The 12,788-nt window shown below is 41.3% G+C and overlaps 1 pseudogene; it reads right to left on the reverse strand.

Annotated features, from left to right (window-relative positions):
• Positions 1-3,105: 3,105 nt before the first annotated feature.
• LOC117543717 lies at positions 3,106-12,788 on the reverse strand (annotated as a pseudogene).

Below are 12,788 nucleotides of genomic sequence, written 5' to 3' on the forward strand. Positions count from 1 at the left end.
TCATTTATTTCTACATTTACGCGACATACATTTATTTATTTATGTATTTATGTGTCCGTATGCTAATGAGGTGGGCGGTCCTAACCTCAGTCTGAAGCAGGATTGGTTACAGGAGTGTGTGATCATTTCTGGCAGAGGGCTCTACTACTAACGCCTGGATAACCGCGCTGATTCGAATGCAGGAGCTTTACTGTTTAGCCCTTATCTTTATACATCCATGGTTTATCCACAGTTGTAAGGTTTATTTATGGATATTGATTTAAGAGCCATTGGAGATCATTTACGATCATTAGCGGACCATTTAGAGAACGGAGAACCAAAAGACTATGTCCAGTTTCGTGTGGAACGATGTATAGAGGACTTGGCTCAGCTCGACATGATGTGACTTGCCACAAATCTATTGCTTCTGCCTGGCTCCAACAATTGGCGAATCCTGCTTCAGACTGAGGTTAGGACCGCCCACCTCATTAGCATACGGACACATAAATACATAAATAAATAAATGTATGTCCCGTAAATGTAGAAATAAATGAAAGATATATAATAACGTGTGTTCTGTTTTATTTTCGACTTTTATTTATTTATTTGTACATTGATGTATTTATTTCCATATTTATTTATGCATTTATTCTTTTATTTATTTATTTGTGTATTCATTTCAACATTTATTTATTTCTGTATTTATTTCGTCATTTATTTATTCCTGTATTTATTTATTCCTGTATTTATTTATTTATTTACGTATTTATTTATTTATTCCTGTATTTCTTCATACATTTATTTATTTATACTTAAGTCATGTTCCGTCCTCCATAATATACAAGCTGTTAATAAACTTTTCAATCAATCAATCAATCCCCTGCAAAAACAGTGAAAGAGCAAATAGAGCGAAATGAGGCATGGCTAAAATGCAGGATCTGTTTGGTATTTTGAAAAAAAAACTATATTTATATACTTTATAGGTATGGCCCTACAATATATTGTTCAAATATAGCTTGATATGTCCCCTTTAAGATATTCATTGCTATCGGGATGTTAAGAGCATTCCATGGAATATAACAAAAAGTGTATCTCGAACCGGTTTCTCAAACTTACCTACCCCACCTTTAAGTGATCTATATACCTATTTAGTAATCGATTTTACTGCTTGTACACGTGTTTTTATGGATATTTCTACTCTGTTTTAATAAACTAGTGAGGAAATGTTTTGTGTCACTGTACCGTTGTTAAGAAAGGCTCATAATACATATAACCAAAGCACTGTGAAAACATCATATAAACACAATAAAGGTATCCAAGTAAGGCTGATGTTATTGCTGTTACAGTGATTTGAAAATAAAAGCATGCTATGTTCATGACGTCTGAAAGAGGCTGCCATTTGTTTATTTAGTTTTTTACTCAATTTGTTCCAGGATAGAGGTCCTTTTACTCTGCTGTCATGGTTACCCCTCTTCACCGGGGGCAGACAGATACATCATGGTGTCAGGAGCAGTGACCAGTGATGTGCATAAAAGGGCAAACAGTTGAATATGTACAGATTGGAGGAGTCAGGGTCATGCTGTGTGACAGGATGGGGAGTGTGTGTTTGCTAAACCCTCTCACCCTTACAGTCACTAACAGATACTAGGAATAACACTTTCATAACTCTGGACAAATAGACCTAAAAGCTGTCTAGATGTGTGTTTCCATAGCTGACACGATACCATACGGCTCTACTGAACAGATCAGCCAAATAGACCCTTATTTCCTCTGTGATTGAGTAATACAGTTAACCATTTTGAAAGCGTTTCTGAGAAATGCAAAGATGAACTGCCTCCTTTTCAAGGGATACTTAGTCAGCACTGCTAAAAACAAACAATAACATTGTTATATTTAAAATACAGACCAGGCAGAACCGATACAAATCATTTTCTTTTTCAATTAACCCATTAGAAAATTCTATACTTATACATTTTTCTGAGGCATTAATTGGATAAATAATTGAGATGTTATATTTAAAGGCATATTTTGTTGATTATATGCATGATTTAATGTTTTTGGTTAAATTTAAATCCTTAAATTACCACCCTCCCCGCCCCCCTTACTTTCGTGTTCCCGGTCAAATTTGACTGGTCCTGTTTTAACTGCTATTACATTAACTACTAATTACAAAAACCATGAATCATCACCAAATTTCATTTAACACCCTTTCAAACTGTACATATATGTATCAGACTACTGGTATACATGAAAAACTGCAGTAAATATATAAAGAATAGACACTGAATATGTATTGCGTGTGCCACATGTGGGGGGATGGGCACATAAGAGCGGAACGTGTCAAATTGTTGTGCGTGTGTGCCAGGTGTGATAAGGGAACATAAGGGGGGGGGGCACATCTAGAGTTTGTGTGTTTGTTTTATCTGATCCGGATGGTTACTAATTCCTTTTCTTTATGGCGGTCATTTTTGACCGGGAACACCATGGGTGTTTACAAAGTTGACTAAATCATCCAAAATTCAATGAAAGTGGTGATCAGCCATTTTATATGTTCAAATCTCTACTGTGAAGGATATCATAAAGCCTTAATGCAATCAAATGTAAAACAAAAAAAGTTATGATTGATGAAAGTAGTAAATCGGTCAGATTTGACCCGAAGACAACAGGACAACATGCATTCATAAATTATATATATTTCAACTATTGAGCTTTTCACCAAATGAAAAGCTAAGGTCCTTTTATCGGTCCAAATGTAGTCAATCACCTAATGTTATTTTGTGAATGTAAAGCGATTTCACTCCTTTATTGCTTATTTCATTCATTTAAATCCCTAAATTATATAATAATCTATTAGTTTAGACCTTTATTAAGATCACATTTCAGGTGTGAATACCCACACACTGTTAACATATCATTAAATCTCACCTGAAACATATACAAAACAAAATACTGCAATTCAGCATTCATTATTTACAAAGGACAAATGTTCTCTTGGACTCATTTTAAGAGAAGGATGGTGAGGTCGCAGCTTCCTGCCCGAGGTCTTTGTTTCCTCTCCTCTCATTTCCTGTCTCCCCTCTGCAAACCCCTATCAAAATAAAGTCGAACACGCCAACACAAACAATGTACCATTTTAACAAACCTTTATTTATGGACAGCCATTCCATATTATAACATATGCAAACACACATATACACACACGCACACACATGGAAAGTGGTTTGAGTCAGTCCTATGTTCAAAAGGCAGGCGGATACAGCAGAGAAATGAACAGTTAATTACAAAAAAAACACTTTTTATAGCGTTTTTAACGGCAATATTTTACATCACCCTTAACCTGGATCATTAGATTACACTTCGGGAGAGTTAATACTATTTACACGCATTATTTATTTACATCGCAAAGCCTGAGAGGGGACACGGAAAGCTCAATCTACATTCTCATAGAACGAGACAGGGTTTGTGATCGGTTAAATGTTCAGTCTGTGAGGTCAACACCCGTTTTTATCATAAGACCTGAGCCAAAACACGTACAGAGCACAAACAAAAGAGAACACGCTTCCAATTGAGACATTTACCAACCTCTCACACATCGCTATGATCAACTGTAATCCCAACACTGGTGTCTGGCTTCACTTTAGAGTTGTAAAATCAATGCACATTTATTTTCCTTAGAAATCTCCACTAACTATTAGAAAGAGCTTCGAAAGAAAGTATCTTTATAGTTTCTTATTCTTGTTAAACGAGGAGCTTTCAATACAACTACTCAAAACAAAGCTTATTAAATCAGACACCATTGCCAGAGTTCTTTTACTTTTTGTTATATTTAAACATTTTCTGTACATGAAAGAAGGCTGTGTCTTTCGTTCACTCTGACAATCACACACACACACACTTGAATGAGTTCACAATTTCTTTAGATTCGCTTTGCAAGTGAATACTGTAAGAGTCTACACAGTTGTACTACCCATAAGAAGTTAGACCTGTTTTCACATGCAGCCACTTTGAGCCACTTTAAAGATTTTAGTATGAAAATTAAACAGCGAGCCCAAAGGTGATGCGTGTTGTCTCTCAGAAGGAAAACAAGTGGGAACCAGGGTCCAAAACTTTGAGTTGTTTTGACTTTGTTTTTGTGTAACAGAGGTGTAGTATTCCCCCCCCCGAGGGTTTCCAGTGTGGTCTGAGCCGAAAACAGTGTTTATGCATGATTGAAGGTGTAACTGGAGATGCTGATTCAGCACCTGAGGCTTCACACCACTCCTTCGATGAAGCTGGTCTCCAGATGCACGATGAGCATCCTCAGGAAGGACATCTCCTTGCGCGTGTTCTCGAAGATGATCCGCGGGTCGTCCGACTGGCAGCGCAGGCAGTTGGGCGCCATCACCATGGCCAGGTTGTTCACATCCATTTTAGTTATCGCCACGTTTGAGGGCTGAGCGAAAACCTGGAGAGAATCAGGAGAAAGCAAGGTGTGAGTCCCGATTGGTTATCCACGAGCTCAAATATATTCATTTTTAAATAAAGTTCAGTTTGAATTGGGTTTTTCTTTTGAATAATTGTCCTTGTTTGTAGGGGAGGGTAAGAGATGTTTTAAGGTACAATAAATAAAGTTCAAAACAAGCACTGAGAATGTATTATGTAAATACAAAGAAATTAACAAGTTTGAAACTAAACAAATATTATACATTTTTCTCTAATCTAATGAGATAATAATCCCCGTATTCTGACAAATGTTTTAATAAATAAAAAAAAAAAATCACAATACAAAATCATATCTTTTTTTCTACCCTGAAAACCTTTTCCATAATTATTAGATGATAATCTCATTAATTCATAAAAACTTGTACCGATATTGTCAGAATGGGGGCAGTGGAATACAGAGCCTGGTTGGGATTATTTATAAATGTGTGTCATCATTACCTGCAGGAAGTGGATGAAGTAGCAGAGCACCAGCCTGCTGAGCTCGGGCAGAGACTGAACCACAGCGATGGCCGCCACGGGGTCGTCACAGTTATTCACGCACTGCTTGTAGAAGTTCATCGGGATGAGAGGCTCCTCCAGCTCCCGATACCACAGCTTCATCAGAGAGGCTGGACGAGACAAACACACTCTTAGTATTCATATAAACACCCAACACAAACAAACTAAATGCTTCCTCCCTCACCAGGAACGTTGGGGTCAGAGAGGTTCTCCGGGATCCTCCACTGGTCCACCTGGAGCTTCAACGCGTTCACTTCATCAATGTCCCCAGGCACCCTGAAAATAAAACCCCATGTTACACTCCGTGGCCACAAGAGGGAGCCCTACTTCTATCACTACAGACGCTCTATGCCCGGTGGCAAAGCCATTACTCATGCACAGACAATCGGATTCAAATGGGGCTGGAAAGACTCTGTCCTTTGTTTGCAGGACTTCTTTGGAACAAAACCAAAAAACACTGAATAACACAACACAGAGCTGAGGTCAGTCCCTGTGTAGAGAAGGCAAGATGTTACAGGATCACGTTGGCTGCAGAAGATGCTACACAAACAGGGTTGTAGTTCCTACGTGCTTGCAAGCTTAATGTAAACACATTATGAAGTATCAAATTAAACAGCGCTGGTCTCCGGACCAAAGCAGGAGTGTGTTTCTTCTGCTGTCTGTTGTACTGTACACAGGGTGATACACGAGACCACACACATTCTGTTTATACACTCTATGCATACTAGAAAGCACATACAGTACATAAGTACCGAGCTCAAGGTGAGGCATGTAATAGAGTGGTGCAGGAATGATTGCTAAAAGTTAGAAATGAGCTCATTCAAGCCACTTCTTGTTCTCTAATCTCGAGGTCAACGGTTCTTGGAGCCTGTTTTTTTTTTTAGATGCCTGAAGGAAAACACTTTCAGTAAACACTCCACTGGTCTGAAGCTTGCACATGTATTCAAAATGGAGGTTGCTAACTAAATTGCTAAATGAGACGACTAAACATCATCACGCCAAACACGAGTTTGACTTTAGTTTAGTGGTTTTGACGCAATGATGCTATATAGTTCCTTGATAGCCTACCTTAGCTTTTTACTTCTGCTGATTAGATAGATAGACAGACAGACAGACAGACAGACAGACAGACAGACAGACAGACAGACAGACAGACAGACAGACAGACAGACAGACAGACAGACAGACAGACACTTTATTTATCACAAGTTGGGAATTTGTTTTGTCACAGCAGCATTTTGACAGTCAGTGTACAAGAATGACATTGTAATAAAATACAAATAAAAATAAACATTAAAGCAAATGTATTCATACGCTTGAAAAATCATTAAATGTTCCTTGTTAATATGAGGAGATTATCCTACTGAAAAAAATGTGTAAGTATTAAAAACTTGTGTTTGCAACGGATCTTATTTTCTGCAATATTTCAAAATCCAATGGAAAACGCCTCTTGCTTTAATTGACGAAACGTTTGAGATGCTAACTTTAAATACTTCATCACTGTGACACAGTCTTGGTCTGTATCTCACCTGAAGATGCCCTCCGTCTGAGCCCCCCCCAGAGCCAGGACGTACTGGGAGAGCTGCACCTGCACCCAGGGCAGCTTCCTGTCGGGGAACAGCTCTCTCTGCCGCTCCATCACCTCCTCCAGAGAGCTGCCGAACAGCGAGGGGGTGACGATGGCCCGCCTGCTGTGGTCGATCTCCTCCAAGGTGGGCTTACGCAGACCCTGAGGAGATAGGGGAGGAGAAGATTTACTACCTGTGATACCTCTCTATGATACTAATCATGTCTGCAGCTGCACCGCCATGACTGTGTCTGTGTTTACGTCTGTACCTGTGAGTGTGTGTGTGTGTCAGTGCACCTGTAATTATGTCTCTGTGTGTGTGACGGCAGCCAGGATGAGTCAGAGGCAAGAATACAACTTCGAAAACTGAAGCGCCCTGTTTTGGTCCATGTGGTTGTTACATATGGATATGGTTATTAAATAGAAAGAAAGGATATACTTGGTATGGGGCTTTTATCTGATAATATGTAGTTTACCCTATAACTATTTCAAAATGTATATTTTTGTGATTAATCCTCTTTAATATCTAAATGGTTATGACATTTCAATATGGATATTACCTAGAAAGAAAGGAATACTGTGACATTTTATTTTACGTATTATCTTTTCCTCCCTTAATGTCACATTTATAATTGTTTCCAAATGTATTCTCTGTGCTTCTTTTATGATGGGTTGACACTGGTTTGGTAGAGTATATGATAACTGTCATTAGACAATAGTCCTTTTATATCCCGCTGAAGGCTTGATGTGATCCCTTCTCAGCGATTGGTGGTGTTTTCTTTACAGCAACCCCTCTAAGGCAAATATTTGGTGGTTTTGCTGCTAGTGTATTAAGATTTTTTTTAATCAATTAGTCCTTTTGTACACACTAGATTTAAAAGTGGTGCTTTCGCATGATTCTTTGTAGAGAATCTTTTACAATCTGTTAATAAGTCAAAAAACAGGATTAGAGTCGACTAGGAATTTTCAACCACATGATTTGTGTTGTATTTTCCCTGGGGACATGTCTGTTCAAGTCTTCTGAGTGTTTGTGTTCAACTGAAACAAAACTACAACAAATAAGTATACATTTTTCAATGATATATCCTATTTTTGTTATGTGAAAGTGCCATATTTCTTACCTTTTTTTCCCCCTGTGATCGCCACCTTCTGAAGTTTCCGATAGCAGAACTTGGCATACGTGCTGATAGGCAGACCTGTGAAGTCGACAGAAAAACACAGGACTCAGAAACAGCGTACCAAAGTCCAGAACAACCCTAGCACACCCTTGTTTTGTTCGTAAAGAGCCTGTGTAAAACCCTTAAGCAACAGGCATTACTGAACACACAATAATAAATGATTTGAATTCTTTCCCACAAACAGGACGCGCAGTGTTTTCCCACAGATGTCAAACAGCGTATGAGAGGCAGGCAGCGGTAATGTGAGAGACATGTTGACGGTGTGATTCTGGCATATGGGGATTAGAGCCGGCCCGGCTGCACTGTCAGGCTGAGGGAAGATTTACTGCTGTTGAACAAAAGCCTTAGAGGCAGGATCCGGCCGGCACATCCAGCGTTCAGGTGATTCACCAGCACACACTGACATGAAGAGTTTCAAAGTGAATTAGAAACACAGAGGTCTGCTAAGTAAGTAGCTGCTGTCGGGCACAGATCTGCTTCCGATGTGAACTACATTAGAGGAACTAGCTTGTTTGCTAAGGTGGCATGAGACTCCAGCTACAGAAAGACCTGATGTGTCACTAAAAGGTTAGACATTTTGTACATGCCTAGCTCTCAACCATCCAGAAAAACTATGATCATCGTATATGCACCCATGAACAAAATCATCCCCATGTTTCATAGCTGTAGTAACTTGGGTTTACACTAAACACTGAGCTCTCATGGGGTCTTTCCACATTCCCATGATCCCCCTACCTGAACCGAGGCCAGATGGAAGAACCCACAGGATTTAAAAAAAGCTACAAACACTTTCCATCATGTTGCTGACAGCCAAAGCCCCCAGATTTATGACAAACAGGTGACTCCCACTCACCACTGCTGCTAATCTGACTGAGTTCAACTATAATTATGTCTAATTAGAGAGATCGTATCAATGACTCGCTCTTGATCTTGGCAAAGACGGGGCTACTTTTCCCAAGGCTCCAAACATACATTATATTTGCTCGCAGAAAAGCCAGAGTGCGGAACCCCTTTGCTGCAGTGAGAAAAGGGTTGAAAACACTACTCACGGTCTATATTTAACATCAGGTTTGATGGGAGGAAAAACAACAACAACCTGGCAACCAAAGCCCAGGAGAAAGACAAGCTCATTAGGAGTGAACTGCACCTGGCTGAGAACGACATGACACCTGTCTCTGCGAGGAAGCTGAACTTGACAACAAAAACACAGCGGAGCTCTTAGAGGATGTGGAGGAGACGACTTCAGTCTCAGCTGGGGTTTTGTTTATGAGACGAGTCTACACTAATCCAAGTGATGGCTAAAAGCACAGTCTCCCGGGCCCGAGCCCAAAGAGGTCTGTTTTTAAAGCCCAGACCAGGTTCAGCCTGAAAAGAAGCCTCCAGTTCCCACCATGCTAATTGTTGTAAAGTAAACCTAAAGATACAGCAGAAATAAGTATTGGAAAACGTTGTGGGAGAATTTGAGCATTTGCAGACCATTTACATGCAGAAAAAGCGATACACCACTACAGGAAAGAGCCCCCCCCCCCTATGTCCGAAAAAATAGGGCCCTTTTCATATAAACTGTTATATCATTTCAGTTTTAACTCCAAAAAAGAGACGGCAACTATCGTGAGATTTTAAAAACAAAATCGACAGACACAATTGCGCCACATGCTGTTTTTAACATGCTGTGTATAGTATTGAATAAAAAAAAAAGAACAATATTAAATATTTAAGTGGATAAAATGCCTTTTAACCAAACTATTCAGCTTGGATCTAATGTAAACCAACTGTTATTGAGTGTGGTATTAAAAGAGGACTTGAGGTGGTTCCCAATTCAAAGCATTTGTACATTATTGCTGTTCTTGAACCATGTACTTTGTATGTATTTGTGGCTACCATCTTCTATTTCTTTATACCTGGCCCTAGCAAAAATAAACTGAAATGAAATAGATTAAAGCTTAACTTTCTCTAAAACTAAAGTACATGTATAACCTTGGTTCCCACATGCTGCTCACAGCTGCTCATAACTCTGGTCACACACAATGACCCAGCTCCTCCATCCATCAGGCAAACAGCAGCTCACATCATGTTGTTTTGGTACATGTGGGACTTGTTTTTCTCTCTGGCTTTCATCAAGATTCCTCTGTCTTAAAAGTCCTTGAGTCTTAGTCAGACGTGTTCAATAGGCTTTCCCTCCGACCTCTTAGTCAGTTGGGGTCTGAGTCACTGAAGTACAATGTGTGTGTGGCTGCTGCGAGATGATTGGTTTCCTCTCTGGTGACATCATCACTAGTAAGGGGTGCTTTCATGAGTGTCGATGAGTAGGTATCCCCTTTAAAGGCTGTCTGACATGCGGGTGGCAACTGGGACCCATAATATGACTCACAGTGTGGTCCATTGTGTGCATGGAGAACATTCTCATCCTACATCCTACTTTTTTTTCAGCTCACTTTCTGTGAACCCATTCATTGTATCTCTGCGAGTACATCAGCATGTCCTCATATGACAAACTGCACAGTGCTGAAAGTTTCCATCCCACTCAGAGCGTGTCTACAGGGAGCGATATATTAGATTTGTATGGCTCAGACTCTGCACAGCTTTTGAAAAGATATAGAAAAACATTTTTGGGAGTCGCTCCCCCTGCCCACTTGTGCTCTGTCAAACAGATACACTTGTGTAGATAGGAAATACCGAAAGCCAATGTTCTTAATGTGATATTGAACTAATTGAATTACCTTCTTCGTCATCAGAGTTCTGTTTCCGCTTCTTTCTGGACTTTGAAATGTTTCTTCACGTTCAGCTCATGCTGGTCCAATATGACTGAGTCACCTAAGAAACAGAAAACAGCAACAGTCACATCTCATGACGGACAATTCGATTTCACAACAAGACCGACAGATTCGATTATGGGCTCATCAGTAACAATCCTGTACTTTGTACCGTGATCATGCTGAATAAATTACACTTTCCAAAGGAAAATAAGACAAAGGGAGAGAATACAGAGGTGATTTTTAAAAATGATAACTGTCAAAGGGGGGTGCAGAAAAAGAAACAGAAAGGTGACCCACCGTCTTCCTCAGTCTGAGACTCACATTTCTTGTCGCTGGATGGGTCTGTGTGTCTCTGGATGTAACCCTCCAGGTAGCAGCGGAACTTGGGCGATGGGGGCGAAGAACGCCAAGCTGACGGCCATCAGCTCCCACCCCGCCGCCAGGCTCCTGGGGGTGGCGTTTCCTGTGTCTGCCTCACCAGCTGCACGTAAGCTCGTCCCGCAGCCCGGGGCATGTCCCAGCACTTGTGGATGATGAGGAGGGGCGCAGTGTCGGCGGTCCAGGCGTGAAGGCCGGTCCCCCAGGTAGGCCTGCAGCAGTTTTTAACATCTCGCAGGCCTCCTTTCTTACGGCGCGGTTGCTGGTGACCAACATGGGCTTCTTGATGGATCCGCGGTTCCACGATAGCATGTTAGCGATGGAGACGCGGCGCCTGAACAGGCCCTGTGTGTGCATGTTGAGGTGCTTACTAGCCCAGTCCTCCATGCCCATGTCTGGAGGGGGGGGCTGCCGCAGGGGTGGCGTAGGACAGCTGGTAGGAGGACCCTCGTGATATTCCTCCGGCCCGCCCCGTCACTTCCCTCTCTGTTGTCGTGGCTGGCGGGCGGTGAGGGGCCCAGGGAAGCGGTGCGTCCGTCCGCCATGCCTTTCTTCCTGCTCTCCAACTGGGCCTGCAGCTCTAAGGTGCTCGTCTACAGGTGGCAAGAAGGGAACATGAGGTTAGGAGGAGAGGGAGGTTTACAAGGAGGTGAGCGCCTACATGGCGAGGGAACATGGATTTAAGAAGAATAAACTAGAAACCAATACGTAGCCTAAGAGCTTGTTTTTTGGTTTGTCACGTTTTGTACATAAGTTCAGTATTTGAGTTGATGTACTTTGGTACTTTCCAACACTGTCAGAGGATAAAGCATATTCTGTTTGGTTACTCAGCATGGCTTGCACTTGCACTACCAAAGATGGGACTCTTGAGATCCTCCCCCCCCAGTGAAGTTGTCTCCAAGTGGAAGGAAGTGAGGGAGAGGAACCGTGGGTAGTACTTAGCTAAGTCTGATAAACAGCCCATATCATTTTTGTTCCAAGCTAGAGGAGACGTGATAACACTTCAACGTTGCTAGCATAGTGACGCACTCGCTCAGAGCTACGTGGACGCAGAAGTGGGCATGGTTAAATCTGAACTGTCTTGGGAAGACAATAGATGCTACCCGGACAAGAAATCTCAAAAAACCTATGAACCCTGGCCCCTCAGGAGCAGGTGACCAGACAGTAACAGTCCATACAGTCCCAAAGCAGGATCAAAACCAAAGCCATGCTCTGTGATCCCTGCGGTGGAGTTGACGACTGAGAGGAGGACCTCTAACTCCCTTAATATGAAAGCCAGGAGCCTTGATATGCTCTGCAAGCAGCCAGGAACAACACCAGACCAGAGCCAGAATCAAAGCACAGAATATACTAATGGAACATAAAACGCATCAACAAGTCTTTTCAAAGAGACCCCGATGAAATATGGAGCTCACGTACGCCAGACAAGCTGGACTTTACATTTTGGTTTCTCAATCAAATGGAGCAGATGTGAGGTTTGGCTTTGGCAGAGACTTTATGATGGTTGTACAGAGTTGATGTATGCTTTTTAAACGGGTTATAGAGGTCAACTGTAGGAGATCAAATGCAACAAAGCACATGTTTAACTAGGGACTGGGAATGTACAACTCTTACTCTCCCTAAATTACACTGTGTTACAGATCACTTACAGATGCACCAGCACAATATGCTTATTCAGTCATAGTGTGCAGAAAATGCTTTCAACTTTGAAGTCATGCAATATTCATTCATTTTTATTTGGAAATGGACGTCTTAAGTGCATCCTTTTGAACAAGCAAGTTCATAAGGTCTTTCAGCAAGAACAGAATGTTCAAATATGGAAATATGGAGCTGCTCATACACAGCAAGCCATAATCTGCGAGTGTGTGAGTGATATAACAGCAGGTCTGAAAAACATTCCAGGACAGACTTAGGGGGCCCGCTCACTGCTCCTTGGCTGTTGTCTAACAT

The sequence above is a fragment of the Gymnodraco acuticeps genome, unplaced genomic scaffold (assembly GCF_902827175.1).
Source record: "Gymnodraco acuticeps unplaced genomic scaffold, fGymAcu1.1, whole genome shotgun sequence".
In the NCBI taxonomy this organism is placed as follows: Eukaryota; Metazoa; Chordata; class Actinopteri; order Perciformes; family Bathydraconidae; genus Gymnodraco; species Gymnodraco acuticeps.